Source organism: Sciurus vulgaris, assembly GCF_902686455.1.
Source record: "Sciurus vulgaris genome assembly, chromosome: 11".
Lineage (NCBI taxonomy): Eukaryota > Metazoa > Chordata > Mammalia > Rodentia > Sciuridae > Sciurus > Sciurus vulgaris.
The window spans coordinates 54,818,017-54,835,326 of NC_136472.1; the positions used below are offsets into that span (position 1 = coordinate 54,818,017).

Genomic DNA, 17,310 nt, shown 5'->3' on the forward strand with positions numbered 1-17,310 from the left:
TAGGCTTTGGGACAATGTCTTATAAGGAAAAGTGGTAAGGAAAGGATAGCATTGGGGCAGTGAAGTTAATTCATTATTGTGGTAAACCATTTTGCTGCCTGGAGTTGGAGGTCTGATGGAGAGATTCTTGAATGTGGAACATGACCTGGGGTGAATATCTGCTCCATACTTATCATCTTCATGTCCTTTGGTCAGTTAGAGCCTTTTTAAGCCTTAGTTTTCTCATCTACAGAGTGGTTACCATATCTGCTTTACCTTACACACAAGATTGAAAGATGCAAATACGATATATTGAAGCTTTTGTAAACTGTAAAGTGCTGTACAAAAGGATTATTATTGGGTTCAAGTCTCTCTCTGTTTCAGAGACAGGTTTTGTTATAAGTATGGATCAGAGTTGTTCTTTTATGCTAATCAATTGAGTTTTCAGGAGCAATGTAGAGCTGTCCTTGATCTTTTGGTGAACCCTTCTTAGAATCAGTCCCAGTGAAAATGGTGGAGCCCAGATACTCAGTAATACAGAGTCTTATGCAGCTCTACAGAATGTGAATTCCTTTTGAGGTAGCCATCCACATCCATAGCAAGGATGTTTCTGTCTTGCTTGCTTTCAGCAATGGAGGAAATTCATCAGCACTGATTTAAAGTCCCAGTGACCTCATATGTCACTGCCACACACTGCAGTATGACTGACCTAATCCCTTGTGCCCAGGGTCACCCTGGAGCTGACCAAGTGTCTTTTGTTGCATTTGACCTTGAAGACTGGGCTTTCCCAGGGTGAAAGTAAATCCTGAAGAGGTTTTGAGTGTAAACAAAAGGCACTGAGGGTTTAAAGGAATTTGCAGTGGCCTGACGAAAGAAAGGCTGTCTATAAAGTCAGAATGGGTTGTGCATGAATTGATTAGCTGGCTCCACCTCCACCATAGTTTCTCTTGCATGGACCCCCATTATCTATTGCCTATTTATAGTGATGACCTCTTAATTGGTAATCCCTTGTCTCTGGTTTGGCCTTACCCAGCTGGCCCCACCCAATTGCTGAAGTGGTGACTAAAAATATAAATTGATCCTTAGAAAATACAGAAAACAGGGCTGGGTGATAGAGTGCTAACTCAGTGATAGAGTGCTTCTCTAGCATGTGTAAGGCCCTGGGTTCAAACCTCAGCACTGTAAAAAAAAAAAAAAAAAAAAAAAAGAAACAAAAACAACCCCTCCCCTCTGAAAATATTTATTTCCACAACAGAAACAGTTATGGGACACCTACTACATGGAAGAAACCGTTAGGATATGGAGGAGAATAAGATCCAGCCTCTGCTAACAAGGGGTTTGAACGGTATACAACCCATACTCTCCTAGACAATCTGCAAATAATGAAATTATCAAAATATAAGCTCCAGGCTTATTATTGGCCTTGTTCACCACTATCTCCCCATCACCTTGATTATTGCCCAAAACATGTAGGTGCTCATCAAATAATTGTTATAGAGATGAACATATGTCCTTACTTTTTAATGACTCTTATTCTGGATGATATTCAAAATCTCTGGCTTATCATAAAAAGCTCTTCTTGATCTAGGCCCTGTCAAAATATCCAGCCACACCTTCTACAGATCTCCCTGTATTCTGTAGTTCATTCATGCCAAACCAATGAAGTGTCATGTTGTTTGATGCTTCTGGGTCTTTGCACATGTTGATTTTGCTTCTCTTTGCCCTGGCTGCTTGGACAATTGCTCCCTATTCCCCAGTAGATAACAATGATCATGTTTTATATACACCTTGGTATTTCTGCCATCCAGCCTAACAAACATGTCTTTCTCCATGGATTTTTTTCTTTGCTTGGTGTCTTTACCCACTTTCCTTGGTCTGTTGAAACTTCTATCCTCTCTCCACCTCTTTATCCTTGATCCATCTTTAGAGTTCAGGTCTGGAATTTGTTAGATTACTGTTAACCTGGTTGATGTCATAATGAACCTCGGTCACCCTTTTTCCTTTACTGAACACCTTCTCCCTCCCATGTGGTCCCATATAGGAAACTGGGTCTCTCTACTAATTCTACTTGCACAAAATCCCTATCCTGAATAGGGTCTGGATTTTGCCAGCCCCATTGCCCACAGATTGGACTATGTCCTGGATCCTTGGTCACTGTGTGGGATCCTCTTCTAAATGACTAATGCCTCGATATAATGCCATCTGCTTGATTCCAAGGGTTGCTGCTTCTTGGAGCTTTCTGCTTGGAGGACTTTCAGTTAATGGGACCTCTTTGTTATTGACACTAACCTGAATCAGTCCTCTCTTTGCCAGTCTATTTGAGTACTTTTTATTGGTTGTCTACCTTAGGCACCAGCCCTGTTTTCATCCCTCTTCCTCAAACATTTTTCCATTTGTTTCCAACCTCTTCTTTGTCTGCAGTGTCTTGGGTCACTGCCTTGATAGGTGCTCCTTGAGATAGATAAAATTAAACAACAAACAAACAAACAAAAACATTGCTCTTCTCTCATTGCTTCCAAGGAAAGCAAATCAGGCAATTCCCTTGGGATACAGTTATCTGAACTTCAAGGCCCCAGGCCAATAGGTCAAGAAGCTGCAGAATTGTGACTAGAGGGATGAGTTGGTGTTTATGTGTTTACATGATCCTGTTCTGTGATACAGTGGTTCTCCATGGGAACATTGTCAGTGATGGTGGCCATCTCCTGCACTTACAGATTGCTTTTTGGACAAGAGTTCTTTTTCCTGGATGTCTGGTATCATCCACCTTTGGGGGATAATGACTATGGGTAGCAGAAATGGAATCAATAAGATACCTTTGTAAAAAGAACAGCTGTTACAACAATCAATCACAAAATCTCTGACTTTTCAGAGTGACTAGATGTCTAAAGAGAAAGCAAAGCAGAAGGTAGAATGGGGGCCCACTCACAGGGGCAGGGAAGCTATTTGGAACTCTCATAGGAACCTTCATATACCACTTTAGGAGACCCAGATGGCTAGGGAAGGTTGCTAATGACTGTTGAACAAAATGTATATGTCATTGTAACCAGCATGCCCTAGATTGGGTGAGGAAATTTCCTTACTTCAAAAAGGTAAGGTATTCATTTTTGAGCATCATCTCTTCCTTGAAATTCCTGCTGGGTAAGGTTTTTTTTTTTTTTTTTTTTTTTTTTTGTTTTGTTTTGTTTTGTTTTGTTTTTTTACTAGTTGTATGAAACACACACATCATTTGAAAATAAGGTCTCCATGAGGGAATGCTAAAGAGGGAAAGGACTTAGAAAAAGCAAGAAACTTCATGCTACATATTGTTCTGTGGGCAAGCTGCTTTACTTCTCTGAGTCAGACTTTGCATCTGTTAGATATAATAATAATTACAAAGTTTACCTCTCCGGGTTGCTGTCATGATATCATGAATGTGAGAGCATTTTATTAACTATGAATTAATTTTAAAATGGACTTCTATGAGTTTTTAGGAAACCTTAATTACTTATAGCTCTTTGGAAATCATTATTCATTACCATAGATCTGGAGTTTGATATGAATCATTTCCATGATTCTTGTGTTCTTCTTTATCCATTGGTACTTGTCAGATACTCAGGATGCATTCATTACATAAGGAACTTTTAAACTCTTGAGTGTGACATTAGGGAAGACCCATAGTCCTCAAGCTTTCTAAATGGGCTATAATTGGTAGAATAAATCCCCTGCTTGTAAGAGGACATATAGGTGGGCCTGGGTGCTGGTTTTTCAGTTTGGAGGGCAAAGAGGTGACTGTGAAATGGTGCTCGCCCAGTCCGCAACCCCTGAAAATCCATATGGTACCAGAAGAGGCAGAACCTGTGACAGTTCACTCTTCCCTCCTTGGCACAAACTGGGGAGGTGAGCAGAGCCACCCAGGGGCTTTCCTTCCCCAGCAGCTACCACCTTAAAACTGGGACAGTAAAGAATGCCTTTGAAGACTTAAAAGGTATTCTGATTCCTCATGTTTTCTTGTTAGACCTTTGCTTTGTTTCCATTCACAATGGCAGCAAGAATGAGTTTTAAGTTTCTCAATCCTTACCTGCAAGCCCAAATTGTACCATTTTATAAGGCTCAGATTAGGTTTGACCAATTGCCAGTTCAAATATAAGTTACTTGAGGACAGGTCCCATGTCTTGATTGTGGCTGTAACTTCAGTACAGGGCACAATGCTTATCAGAAAGTAAGTGGTTAAGATTTGTACATTAGTATTTCATTCCTTTGTATCATCTGCTTATCTCATGTATGGTGGTCTTTCAGGGGAAAGTATACGGTGCTGCAGAATAGGCACTGCATCTTGTGATTTTTTTGAATATCACACCCTATTAAGCAGTGGGGGAGAGGACAGGTCACATAGAAGGTGCTTGGAGAAGCCTTAGGGACATCAGCCCCACCCACTGTGAAGCAGGCTTGGAGAGGTCTATCATCAGAGAGCTGTGTTGGTTGCTAGCAGAATTGTGATATATTAGTTCTGAAGGAAGAGAAAGAAAAAGAAAACCCAGAATGCTGACTCCTCCAGTTGTCTCAGCATGCGGGTCATCGAAATATAAGCATATTTTCCAAACTGCATTGCTCCATTCCTCAGACACCTATTTAAGTGTAACAGCACACAGGCATGCAAATGGTACATTTCCCTTTGCACCCTTCAAGGTGAAGTTTCTGCTCCTGCATGGGGCCCAGTGGGAGCAGTTCCATAGTTACTGCTACAGAATGCATTTATCATTCTGCTCCCGTGACACATTTTGCCAAACTGCATAATTTCCCTGTTCCTTCCTACACTTACCAGCTCCATGATGATGATGCATCTGGTGGCCACAATCTCCCTGACCAGAGTTTGTGGTGTGGTAGAAAGAGCAGTGTATTAGCTAATGATGATGAGTAATATTCACCACATCCAGGTGGGTGCTTGGTTCTCTGCTGAGCACTTTCTAGATACCACCATCTCTTTAACACTCATGGCAATGTAGCAGAGTTGGGATTATTTTCCTGTTTATAGATGAGGAGAGTAAGACCCAGAGGTGATCATTTGTTCAAGAGCATATGGCTAGTAAGTGACAGAGTTACTATTAAAACCCAGATCTTATTGTAAAGCCAGTGCTATAAAACGTCAGGCTTCCATTTTAACTCTGACATTAACTTTCTCTATGGGGACAGAGACCTTGATTTCTCTAGACCATCTGTGTAATAAGAAGGAATATCAGGGTTTTTCTGGAGTCCTAAGGTCACTTCTGGTTTGGTTAGAGCTCTTATCCACTAATTGCTTTTCAGCCTGAGATTTTTGTTTTGCTTTATGGTGGCATGCTAGATGCTACTTATTAATTCCACAGCAACATTAATATCAGGCATTATAAGAATGTGTATTGTAAGATAGTGTGGATCAGTGCTGTCCAATAGAACTGTCTGTGGTGATGGAAATGTGGCTGCTGAGAACTGGAATATGACTTGTGAAACCAAGGAACTGAATTACTAATTTTATTTGACTTTAATGAATTCCAAATGTCAATAGCCACATGTGACTAGTGTCTGCAATGTGGGACAGTTTAAGTATAGACAGTATAATAATGTAAACTAAGCAGAGTATAGATTCCTTCAGTCCCATTTTATCTTTTCATTATCTACTTTGTTTCAACCAAGGCTTCTGATTCTCATGTTAATTTTTCTAGGGGCATAATACCAGATATAGTATTGCATTTGTATTGTGCTTTGTTTTCAGCACACTCAAACATACATGATTGCATATTTTCTTTTCCTGCCCGTGAGGCATATAGGAAAGATGGTTAATGTTGTGCATTTTCTCAAATAAGGAAACTGAGGAACAGAGAAGTTAAATATAGTAGTGGAAGTTGAGACAATACTTATTGCATGATTAAGTGATTTATCAAAACCGTTTTGTGAGAAGTTGAACAAGTACTGGAAAATTAGTGCCTTTTGATTCTCAAAGTTTCTTTCAGTTTTTCTATTACTGATGTGCCAAGCATTGAATAGAGAGACTCTGCTCATAATTCTTTTAATTTTAATCAAGGGACTTTCCTTCTCATCATATACTTTTCTGTACTACTTGATCTTTTAATTCTATATAGGTATCATCTTAATTATAAAAAAGTGGATATTTGGAAAAGCTTTATGAAGTGTTATAAGACTACATAACAGAACTGTTCTTATTTTGTAGATTTTGGAATTATCTTGCCAATCAAACAGAGATAAGTTTTTAATGTTAGATCTGGGGTCATAAAAAAATTGGGTCCCATCTTGATTCCATACCTAGTAATAGTGGAATAATTCCTATTGCACCAACTCTTCTACAGAAAACAGCCATACAAACTCACACAAAAAGTAAAAAGCAACTACCTGAAAGAACTAGAGAATGACCAGGAGCAGTGTCTCAAGTGTCAAGGACATGACAGTTGAAGAAAAACCAAGGTGCTATTCCAGATTGAAGAATTCTAAAGAGAAATGGTAACTAAATGAAATGTACAATACATCTATGTGGATCTTTTATAAAGGACATTATAGTCATCCCTTGGTAACCTTGGGGGATTTGGTTCCATTATCCACTGATGATACCAAAATCTGCAGATGCTAAGTGCTATATTATTTGCATATTACCTACGTATATATTCCCATATACTATAAATCATCTCTAGATTACTTATAATACCTAATACAATGTAAGTGCTATATAAGTAGTTGTTATACTGTCTTGTTTAGGGAATAATGATAAGGAAAAAGTCTATATTTGTTCAGTACATATGAAAATTTTTGTTTTGGGGCATTTTTGATCCATGGTTGATCTGCATGAATCTGCAGACATGGAACCTATAGATAGTGAGAGTCCAACTGTATAAGGACAGTTGGTAGAACCTAAATGAAACCTGAAATTTCACTGAAGTTACATAGTTTTTTTGGTTTTGATGGCTAATTTTTTTTTTTTTTTTTGATAGAGAGTATTGTCAGTCTTGGTGACAAACACACTAACATGATGAATGGTGAAGCATCACTTTGGCAGGGTACTCAGAGATAGTTCAGAGAAAAAATGAGAAAGAAAAGGAAGTGAGTAAATATGGTAAAATATGAAGATTTGGGGAATATGATTGAAGGGAAACAGTTTTTTGCATAATTTTTGCAGCTTTTCTCTATGATTAAATTTATTTCAAAATAAAAATATCATTAAAAAGTTCAAACTGAAGAGCAATTAAAATAGAACATATCCACATTTGTGGAATGCAGCTAAAACAGTGCTTTTGAAGGAAATTTGTATCTTCTAACGTAAATATTTGAAAAAGAAAGGATTATATGTAATAACCTAAGATTCCACCTTTAAGAGTTATAAAAATTAGAAAAAGAAGCCTAAAAAAAGTAAAAGAAGAATAGTAAAGGTGAAAGCAGAAATTAATGAAATTAAAAGCATAAAAATGGGCTGACTGATGCCAGACACTGCCCCAGCTCGCCCCCACCCACCACAGACAGATGCCAGACACCACGCCTGTCCCCTCTGTTGCAGATGGACATTGCACCCGCCAGTGCCCCCACCCCTGCCATGCTGATTCGGCATGCCCTTGCTGGGACTCCCAGCTTCTTTGGATTTTGGTGCAGACATTTTGAATTATTCCTGAGGTCATGACCACCATCATTGGAAGGGCGGCTCCTTTCCTGAGACACCTACAGGAGACTGGAGGCACTTTGACAGGTACCTCTATTTACTTACTCACATCCTACTCCCTTTCCATCCTTTTCATTTACCACTAGAAATACTGTAAATAATAATCAAACTCATCTTTCTTATTACAATAATGTTAAAGTCTTTATGGGGGTTATCTGGTTCAGGGCTTCATTTTTTTTTTTTTTTTGTATTGGGTGCTGCTAATATTGATCTCCCCCTCAAAGGAGAGGTACTGGAACACTGCAGGCTCACAAACCTGCAGGGGGGGAAATGTCAATCTCAGATCTTCACTGCTAGAGGGGAATATACAGAAACAATATGAAAAAACAGGAGAAGAAAGTGTCTCTAAAAACTAAGATACTATTTTGATAGACTCCAATGATAGCATGGCAGTAGAAATGACAGAAAAAGAGTTTAGAATCTGCATAATTAAAATGATCCATGAAGCAAAAGATGAGATAAGAGAGCAAATGCAGGCAATGCATGATCACTCCAATAAACAGTTAAAAGAGCAAATGCAGGAAGCAAAAACACATTTTCAATAAAGAGAGATTCTGAAAAAAAGAAAAACCAATAAACAAACAGAAATACTTGAAATTAAAGAAACAATAAACCAAATTAAAAACTCAGTAGGAAGTATCACTAGCAGAACAGATCTTGTGGAAGACAGAATCTCAGACAATGAAGATAAAATATTTAATCTTGAAAATAAAGTTGAACAAACTGAGAACATATTAAGAAATCATGACAGAACCTCCAAGAATTATGGGATATCATGATTGAAGAAGGCACAGATATACAAACCAAAGGAACGAACAACCTGTTCAATGAAATCATATCAGAAAATTTCCCAAACCTGAAAAATGAAATGGGAAATCAAATACAGGAGACTTATGGAATACCAGGTGCACAAAATTACAACAGATCCACACCAAGGCACATTATAACAAAAATACCTCATATATAAAATAAAGATAGGATTTTAAAGGCTGCAAGAGAAAAGCATCAAATTACTTATAAGGGGAAACTAAATGTGGATATCAGCAGATTTCTCAATCCAGACCCTAAAAGCAAGAAGGGCCTGGAACAATACATTTTAAGCTCTGAAAGAACATGGATGCCAACCAAGAATCCTGTACCCAGCAAAACTAACCTTCAGATTTGATGACAAAATAAAATCTTTCCACGATAAAAAAAGGTAAAAAAATTCCAAATAGAAAACCTGTACTACAGAACATTCTCAGCAAAATATTTTGTGAGGAGGAAGTGAAAAACAACAATACAAGTCAGTAAAGGGAGGAACTATGCTAAAGGAAAAGTCAATCAAAGGAGAAACCAAGTCAAGTTAAAAACCAAAACTAAGCCAAAATAACCAGGAATACAAATCATATCACAATAACAACCCTGAATGTTAATGGCCTAAACTCATTAATCAAAAGACAGACTGGCAGATTGGATTAAAAAGAAAGACCCAACAATATGATGCCTTCAAGAGATTCGTCTCATAGAAAAAGACATCCACAGACTGAAGGTGAAAGGATGGGGAAAAACATACCATGCACATGGACCCAGTAAAAAAGCAGGGGTCTTCATCCTCATATCAGATAAAGTGGACTTCAAACCTAAGTTAGTCAGAAGGGATAAAGAAGGATATTTCATACTGCTTAAGGGAAGCATAAATCAGCAAGACGTTAACAATTTAAAATATTTATGCCCCAAACAATGGAGCATCTATGTACACCAAACAAACCCTTTTCAATTTTAAGAATCAAACAGACCAAAACACAATAATAGTGGAGAACTTTAACACACCACTCTCACCACTGGATAGATCTTCCAAACAAAAACTGAACAAAGAAACTTTAGAACTAAATAATACAATCAATGATATAGACTTAATGGACATTTACAGAGTATTTCATCCATCATGGAGCAAATATACTTTCTTCTCAGCAGCTCATGGATCCTTCTCCAAAATAGACCATATGCTATGCCACAAAGAAGCCATTAGTAAATACAAAAAATTAGAGATACTACCTTGTGTCCTATCAGACCATAATGGAATGCAATTAGAAATCAATGATAAAATAACAAAAATCTCTCCTGTACCTGGAGACTAAATAATATGCTATCGAATGATGCAATGATAACAGAAGACATCAAGGAAGAAATAAAAAAAATTCTTAGAGGTAAATGAGAATAACATAGCATATCAAAACCTCTGGGACACTCTGAAAGCAGTACTAAGAGGAAAGTTCATTGCATTGAGCTCATACATTAAAAAAATAAAAGTCAACAACTAAATGACCAAACATTACATCTCAAAGCCCTAGAAAAAGAAGAACAGATCAACCCCCCAAATAGTAGAAGACAGGAAATAATTAAAATCGGGGCTGAAATCAATGAAATTGAAACAAGAGAAACAATTCAAAAAATTGACAAAACAAAAAGTTGGTTCTTTGAAAAAGTAAACATTGATAAATCCTTAGCCACACTAACAAAGAGAAGGAGAGAAGAAACTAAATTACTAGAATTTGTGATGAAAATGGAAAGATCACGACAGACACCATTGAAATACATAATTAGATGCTACTTTGAAAATTTGTACTCCAACAAAATAGAAAATTTCGACATTGACTAATTTTTAGAGACATATAATCCTTCCAAACTGAATTAGGAGGACATACACAATTTAAACAGATCACTTTCAAGCAATGAAATAGAAGAAGCCATCAAAAGCCCACCAACCAAGAAAAACCCAGGACCAGACAAATTCTCAGCCAAATTCTATAAGACCTTCAAAGAAAAACTCATTCCAATACTCCTCAAAGTATTCTAGGAAATAGAAAAGGAGGGAACCCTTCCAAACTCATTCTATGAAACTAGTATCACTCTGATACCAAAACCAGACAAAGACTCATCAAGGAAAGAAAACTTTAGACTAATATCCCTGGTGAACATAGATGCAAAAATCCTTAACAAAATACTGGCATCTCGCATACAAAAACACATTAAAAAGGTAGTGCACCATGATCAAGTGGGGCTTATCCCAGGGATGCAAGGTTGGTTCAACATCTGGAAATCAATAAATGTAATTCATCACATCAATAGACTTAAAGTTAAGAATCATATGATTATTTCAATAGATGCTGAGAAAGTGTTTGATAAAATACAGCACCCCTCATGCTTAAAACACTAGAAAAAATAGGAATACTAGGAACATACCTCAACATTGTAAAGGCTGTCTATGCTAAGCCCATGGCCAGCATCATTCTTAATGGAGAAAAACTGAAAGCATTCCCTCTAAAAACTGGAACAAGACAGGGATGCCCTCTTTCACTACTTGTATTCAACATCGTCCTTGAAACACTAGCCAGAGCAATTAGACAGACCAAAGAAATTAAAGGGATACAAATAGGAAAAGAAGAACTCAAGCTGTCACTATTTGCCGATAACATGATTCTATATTTAGAGGATCCAAAAAACTCCACTAGGGAACTTCTAGAACTAATAAATGAATTCAGCAAAGTAGAAGGATATAAAATCAATACGCATAAATCTAATGCATTTCTATTCATAAGTGATGAATCCTCTTGAAAGAGAAATTAGGAAAACCACTCCATTCACAATAGCCTTGAAAAAACTAAAATACTTGGGAATCAATCTAACAAGAGGTGAAAGACCTCTACAATGAAAACTGCAGAACACTAAAGAAAGGAATTGAAGAAAACCTTAGAAGATGGAAAGCTCTCCCATGTTCTTGGATAGGCAGAATTAATATCGTCAAAATGGCCATTCTACCAAAGGCGCCATACAGATTCAATGCAGTTCCATTTAAAACCCCAATGACATTTCTCATAGAAATAGAGAAAGGAATTATGAACTTCATCTGGAAGAATAAGAGACCTTGAACAGCCAAAAGTATCCTGAGCAGGAAAAGTGAAGCAGGAGGTATCACAATACCAGGCCTTAAACTATACTACAGAGCAATAGTAACAAAAACGGCATGGTATTGGTGCCAAAATAGACAGGCAGACCAATGGTACAGAATAGAAGACACAGAGATGAACCTGCATAAATATAGTCACCTCATACTAGACAAAGGAGCCAAAAAACATACACTGGAGAAAAGATAGCCTGTTCAACAAATGGTGCAGGCAAAACTGGAAATCCATATGCAGTAAAATGAAATTAAACCTCTATCTCTCACCCTGCACAAAACTCAGCTCAAAGTGGATCAAGGACTTAGGAATTAGACTAGATACCCTGCACCCAACAGAAGACAAAGTAGGCCTGAATCTTTATCATATTGGCTTAGGATCAGATTTCCTTAACAAGACTCCCAAAGCACAAGAAATTAAAGCAAGAATCAATAAATGGGATGGATTCAAACTAAAAAGCTTTTTCTCAACAAAGGATACAATCAATAATGTGAAAAGAGAGCCCACAGAGTGGGAGAAAATCTTTTCCACACACACTTCAGATAGAGCACTTATCTCCAAAATTTATAATGAACTTACAAAACTTTACACCAAAAATACAAAGAACCCAGTCAATCAATGGGCCAAGCAACTGGACAGAGATATTTTACAGATAAGACATACAGGCGATTAATAAATATATGAAAAAGTGTTCAACATCTCTAGTAATTAGAGAAATGCTAAGTAAAACAACTCTAAGATTTCATCTTACTCCAATTAGAATGGCTATTATCAAGAACACAAACAATAATAGATGTTGGTGAGAATGTGGGGAAAAAGGCACACTTTTCTATTGTTGGTAGAGTTGGAAGTTGGTACAGCCACTCTGGAAAGCAGTATGGAGATTCCTCAGAAAACTTGGAATGGACCCACCTTTTGACCCTATTATCCCACTCCTTGGTTTATACCCAAAGGACTTAAAATTAGCATACTACAGTAATGCAGCCACATCAATGTTTATAGCAGCTCAATTCACAATAACTAGATTGTGGAACCAATCTGAGACCCTTCAACAGATGAATGAATAAAGAAAGTGTTGTATATATACACAGTGGAATATTATTCAGTCATAATAATAATATTATGGCATTTGCAAATAAATGGATAGAATTGGAGATTATCATGCTAAGTGAAATAAGCCAATCCCAAAAAACCAAAGGCTGAATGTTTTCCCGGATAAGTTGATGATGATTTGTAATGGAAGTGGGAGGGTGTGAAGTGAGAGAAGAGTGGAGGAACTTTAGATTATGTAGAAGGAAATGAGAGGGAGAGAGGTATGAAAAATCATGGAATGAGACAGACATCATTACCCTATGTACATGTATGATTACACGAATGGTATGAATTTACATCATGTACAACCATAGAAACAAACTGATGTACCCATTTTTGTACAGTGAATCAAAATGCAGTCTAAAAAATTTAAAAATGAATAATTTTTAAAAACTTAAAAATGGGAAGAATAAAATTCCAAAAGTAATTCTTTGAAAATATCAACAAAATTGATAAAGCTCTAGTTGGACTGATAAAGAAAACAGAGAAAGAGATTACAAGATACTAATATTACAATGAAAATAGGTGATGTCTGCAGACATAAAGGATACTAATTTTATAACAAGAATTTTGGCAACATAGGTAGAATGTATTATTTGAAAAGGTTTCACATCCAAAACTGACATAAGATGAAACAGAAAACATGAATATCACTTTATCTAGTAAAGAAAGAACTTTTCTGCAAAGAAACTTTGCCACTAAAAGTTCTCTGGGCCTAATGGTCACGCTGAAAATTTTCATTAAGTGTTTAAGGAAAGAAGTAGCACAAGTTTAATATTCTTTCTTTTTTTTGTGTGTGTGTGTTTAAATCAGCTTCTTTTTTTTTAATTTTTAATTTTAATTAAAAATCATAAATTTACATAGGGTAATGTTGTTTGATTCATTTTGTTATTTTTTCCCCTTCCCCCCTCCCCTCCCACCCCTCTTTTCCCTCTATACATTCCTTTCTTCCTCATTCTTACCACCCTCCTTATCCCTAACCCTAAACCTAACCCTAACCCTAACACTAACCCCTCCTACCCCCCACCCCCGTATGTCCTCATCCGCTTATCAGCGAGATCATTCATCCTTTAGTTTTTTGAGATTGGCTTATCTCACTTAGCATGATACCCTCCAATTTCATCCATTTGCCTGCGAATGCCATAATTTTGTCATTCCTCATGGCGGAGTAATATTCCATTGTATATATATGCCACAGTTTCTTTATCCATTCATCAACTGAAGGGCATCTGGGTTGGTTCCACAATCTGGCTATAGTGAATTGAGCAGCTATGAACATTGATGTGGCTGTATCTCTGTAGTATGCTGATTTTAAGTCCTTTGGGTATAGGCCAAGGAGTGGGATAGCTGGGTCAAATGGTGGGTCCATTCCAAGCTTTCTGAGGAATCTCCATACTGCTTTCCAGAGTGGCTGCACTAGTTTGCAACCCCACCAGCAATGTATGAGTGTACCTTTTTCCCCACATCCTCGCCAACACCTATTGTTGCTTATGTTCTTGATAATTGCCATTCTAATTGGGGTGAGATGAAATCTTAGGGTAGTTTTGATTTGCATTTCTCTTATTACTAGAGATGTTGAACATTTTTTCATATATCTGTTGATTGCTTGTACATCTTCTTCTGTGAAATGTCTGTTCATTTCCTTAGCCCATTTGTTGATTGGATTATTTGTATTCTTGGTGTAGAGTTTTTTGAGTTCTTTATAGATTCAGGATATTAGCGCTCTATCTGAAGTATGATTGGCAAAGATATTCTCCCACTCTGTAGGCTCTCTCTTCACAGTACTGATTGTTTCCTTTGCTGAGAGAAAGCTTTTTAGTTTGAATCTATGCCAGTTGTTGATTCTTGCTTTTATTTCTTGTGCTATGGGAGTCCTGTTAAGGAAGTCTGATCCTAAGCCAACAAGTTGAAGGTTTGGGCCTACTTTTTCTTCTATAAGATGCAGGGTCTCTGGTCTGATTCCGAGTTCCTTGATCCATTGTGAGTTGAGTTTTGTGCAGGGTGAGAGATAAGGGTTTAATTTCATTCTGTTGCATATGGTTTTCCAGTTTTCCCAGCACCATTTGTTGAAGAGGCTATCTTTTCTCCATTGCATATTTTTAGCCCCTTTGTCTAGTATGAGAAAATTGTATTTATTTGGGTTTGTGTCCGTGTCCTCTATTCTGTACCATTGATCTACCTGTCTATTTTGGTACCAATACCATGCCGTTTTTGTTACTATTGCTTTGTAATAGAGTTGAAGATCTGGTATTGCGATACCACCTGCTTCGCTCTTTCTACTGAGGATTGCTTTAGCTATTCTGGGTTTCTTATTCTTCCAGATCAATTTCATAATTGCTTGCTCTATTTCTGTAAGGTACATCATTGGGATTTTAATTGGAATTGCATTGAATCTGTATAGCACTTTTGGTAGTATGGCCATTTTGACAATATTAATTCTTCCTATCCATGAACATGGGAGATCTTTCCATCTTCTAAGGTTTTCTTTAATTTCTTTCTTTAGTGTTCTGTAGTTCTCATTGTAGAGGTCTTTCACCTCTTTTGTGAGATTGATTCCCAAGTATTTTATTTTTTTTGATGCTATTGTGAATGGGGTAGTTTTCCTAATTTCTCCTTCTGAAGATTCATCACTTATGTATAAAAATGCATTGGATTTATGAACATTGATCTTGTAACCTGCTACTTTACTGAATTCACTTATGAGTTCTAAGAGTTTTCTGGTGGAATTTCCAGGTTCCTCTAAATATATAATCATGTCATCAGCAAACAGGGATAGTTTGAGTTCCTCTTTTCCATTTCGTATCCCTTTAATTTCTTTGGTTTGTCTAATTGCTCTGGCTAGAGTCTCAAGAACAATGTTGAATAGAAGTGGTGAAAGAGGGCATCCCTGCCTTGTTCCAGTTTTTATGGGGAATGATATTGGCCATGGGCTTAGCATAGATGGCCTTCACAATGTTAAGGAATGATCCCACTACCCCAATTTTTTCCAGTGTTTTGAGCATGAAGGGATGCTGTATTTTATCGAATGCTTTTTCTGCATCTATTGAAATAATCATGTGATTCTTAACTTTTAGTCTGTTGATATGGTGAATGACATTTATTGATTTCCGGATGTTGAACCAACCTTGCATCCCTGGGATAAAACCCACTTGATCGTGATGCACTATCTTTTTAATATATTTTTGTATGCGATTTGCTAAAATTTTGTTGAGAATTTTTGCGTCGATGTTCATTAAGGATATTGGTCTGAAATTTTCTTTCCTCGATGTATCTCTGTCTGGTTTAGGTATCAGGGTGATATTGGCTTCATAGAATGAGTTTGGGAGGGTTCCCTCCTCTTCTATTTTATGGAATACTTTGAGAAGTATTGGAATGAGCTCTTTGAGAAGTATTGGAATGAGGTTTTGTAGAACTCGGCTGAGAACCCATCTGGTCCCGGACTTTTCTTTGTTGGTAGGCTTTTGATGACCTCTTCTATTTCATTGCTTGAAATTGATTTATTGAAGTTGTGTATATCTTCCTCGTTCAGTTTAGGCAATTCATATGTCTCTAGAAACTTGTTGATGTCTTCGAGGTTTTCTGTTTTGTTGGAGTATAGATTTTCAAAATAGCTTCTAATTATGTTTTGTATTTCACTCGTGTCTGTTGTGATATTTCCTTGTTCATTCTGAATTTTAGTAATTTGAGTTTTCTCCCTTTTTCTCTTTGTTAGCATGGCTAAGGGTTTATCAATTTTGTTTATTTTTTCAAAGAACCAACTATTTATTTTGTTAATTTTTCCAATTGTTTCTTTTGTTTCAATTTCGTTGATTTCAGCTCTGATTTTAACTATTTCCTGTCTTCTACTACTTTTGGTGTTGGTCTGCTCTTCTTTTTCTAGGGCTTTGAGCTGTAGTGTTAAGTCGTTTATTTGTTGATTTCTACTTCTTTTGTTGAATGCGCCCCATGAAATAAATCTTCCTCTCAGTACTGCTTTCATAGTGTCCCAGAGATTTTGATATGATGTCTTTGTTCTCATTTACTTCTAAGAATTTTTTAATTTCCCTCCTGATGTCTTCTGTTATCCATTCATCGTATAATAGTGTATTATTTAATCTCCAAGTATTGGAGAAGTTTCTGTTTTTTATTCTGTCATTTATTTCTAATTTCAGTCCATTATGATCTGATAGAGTACAAGGTAGTATCTCTATCTTCTTGTATTTGCTAACAGTAGCTTTGTGGCATAAAACATGGTCTATTTTAGAGAAGGATCCATGTGCTGCTGAGAAGAAAGTGTATTCGTTCTTTGTTGGATGGTATATTCTATATAAGTCGGTTAAGTCTAAATTGTTGATTGTGTTATTGAGATCTATGGTTTCTTTATTCAATTTTTGTTTGGACGATCTATCCAGCGGTGAGAGAGGTGTGTTAAAATCGCCTAGTATTATTGTGTTGTGGTCTATTTGATTTCTGGATTTGAGAAGGATTTGTTTGACGTACATGGATGAGCCAATGTTCGGGGCATAGATATTTATGATTGTTATGTCTTGCTGATTTATGCTTCCCTTAAGCAGTATGTAATGTCCTTCTTTATCCCTTCTGACTAGTTTTGGCTTAAAGTCCACATTATCTGAAATGAGGATG

The 17,310-nt window shown here is 36.9% G+C and overlaps 1 protein-coding gene across 10 annotated transcripts in view; it reads left to right on the forward strand.

The window, feature by feature from the left end:
* SERGEF (secretion regulating guanine nucleotide exchange factor) overlaps positions 1 to 17,310 on the forward strand; it is a 244,378-nt gene that overhangs the window by 57,707 nt on the left and 169,361 nt on the right. The window contains exon 10 of one of the 10 annotated variants that reach the window (XR_013757735.1): positions 7,496 to 7,681. The exons of the other annotated variants lie outside the window; for them this stretch is intronic. The gene's annotated coding sequence lies outside the window, so the exon portion shown is untranslated. The remainder of the gene's footprint in view (positions 1 to 7,495; positions 7,682 to 17,310) is intronic. 10 annotated transcript variants of the gene reach the window in all.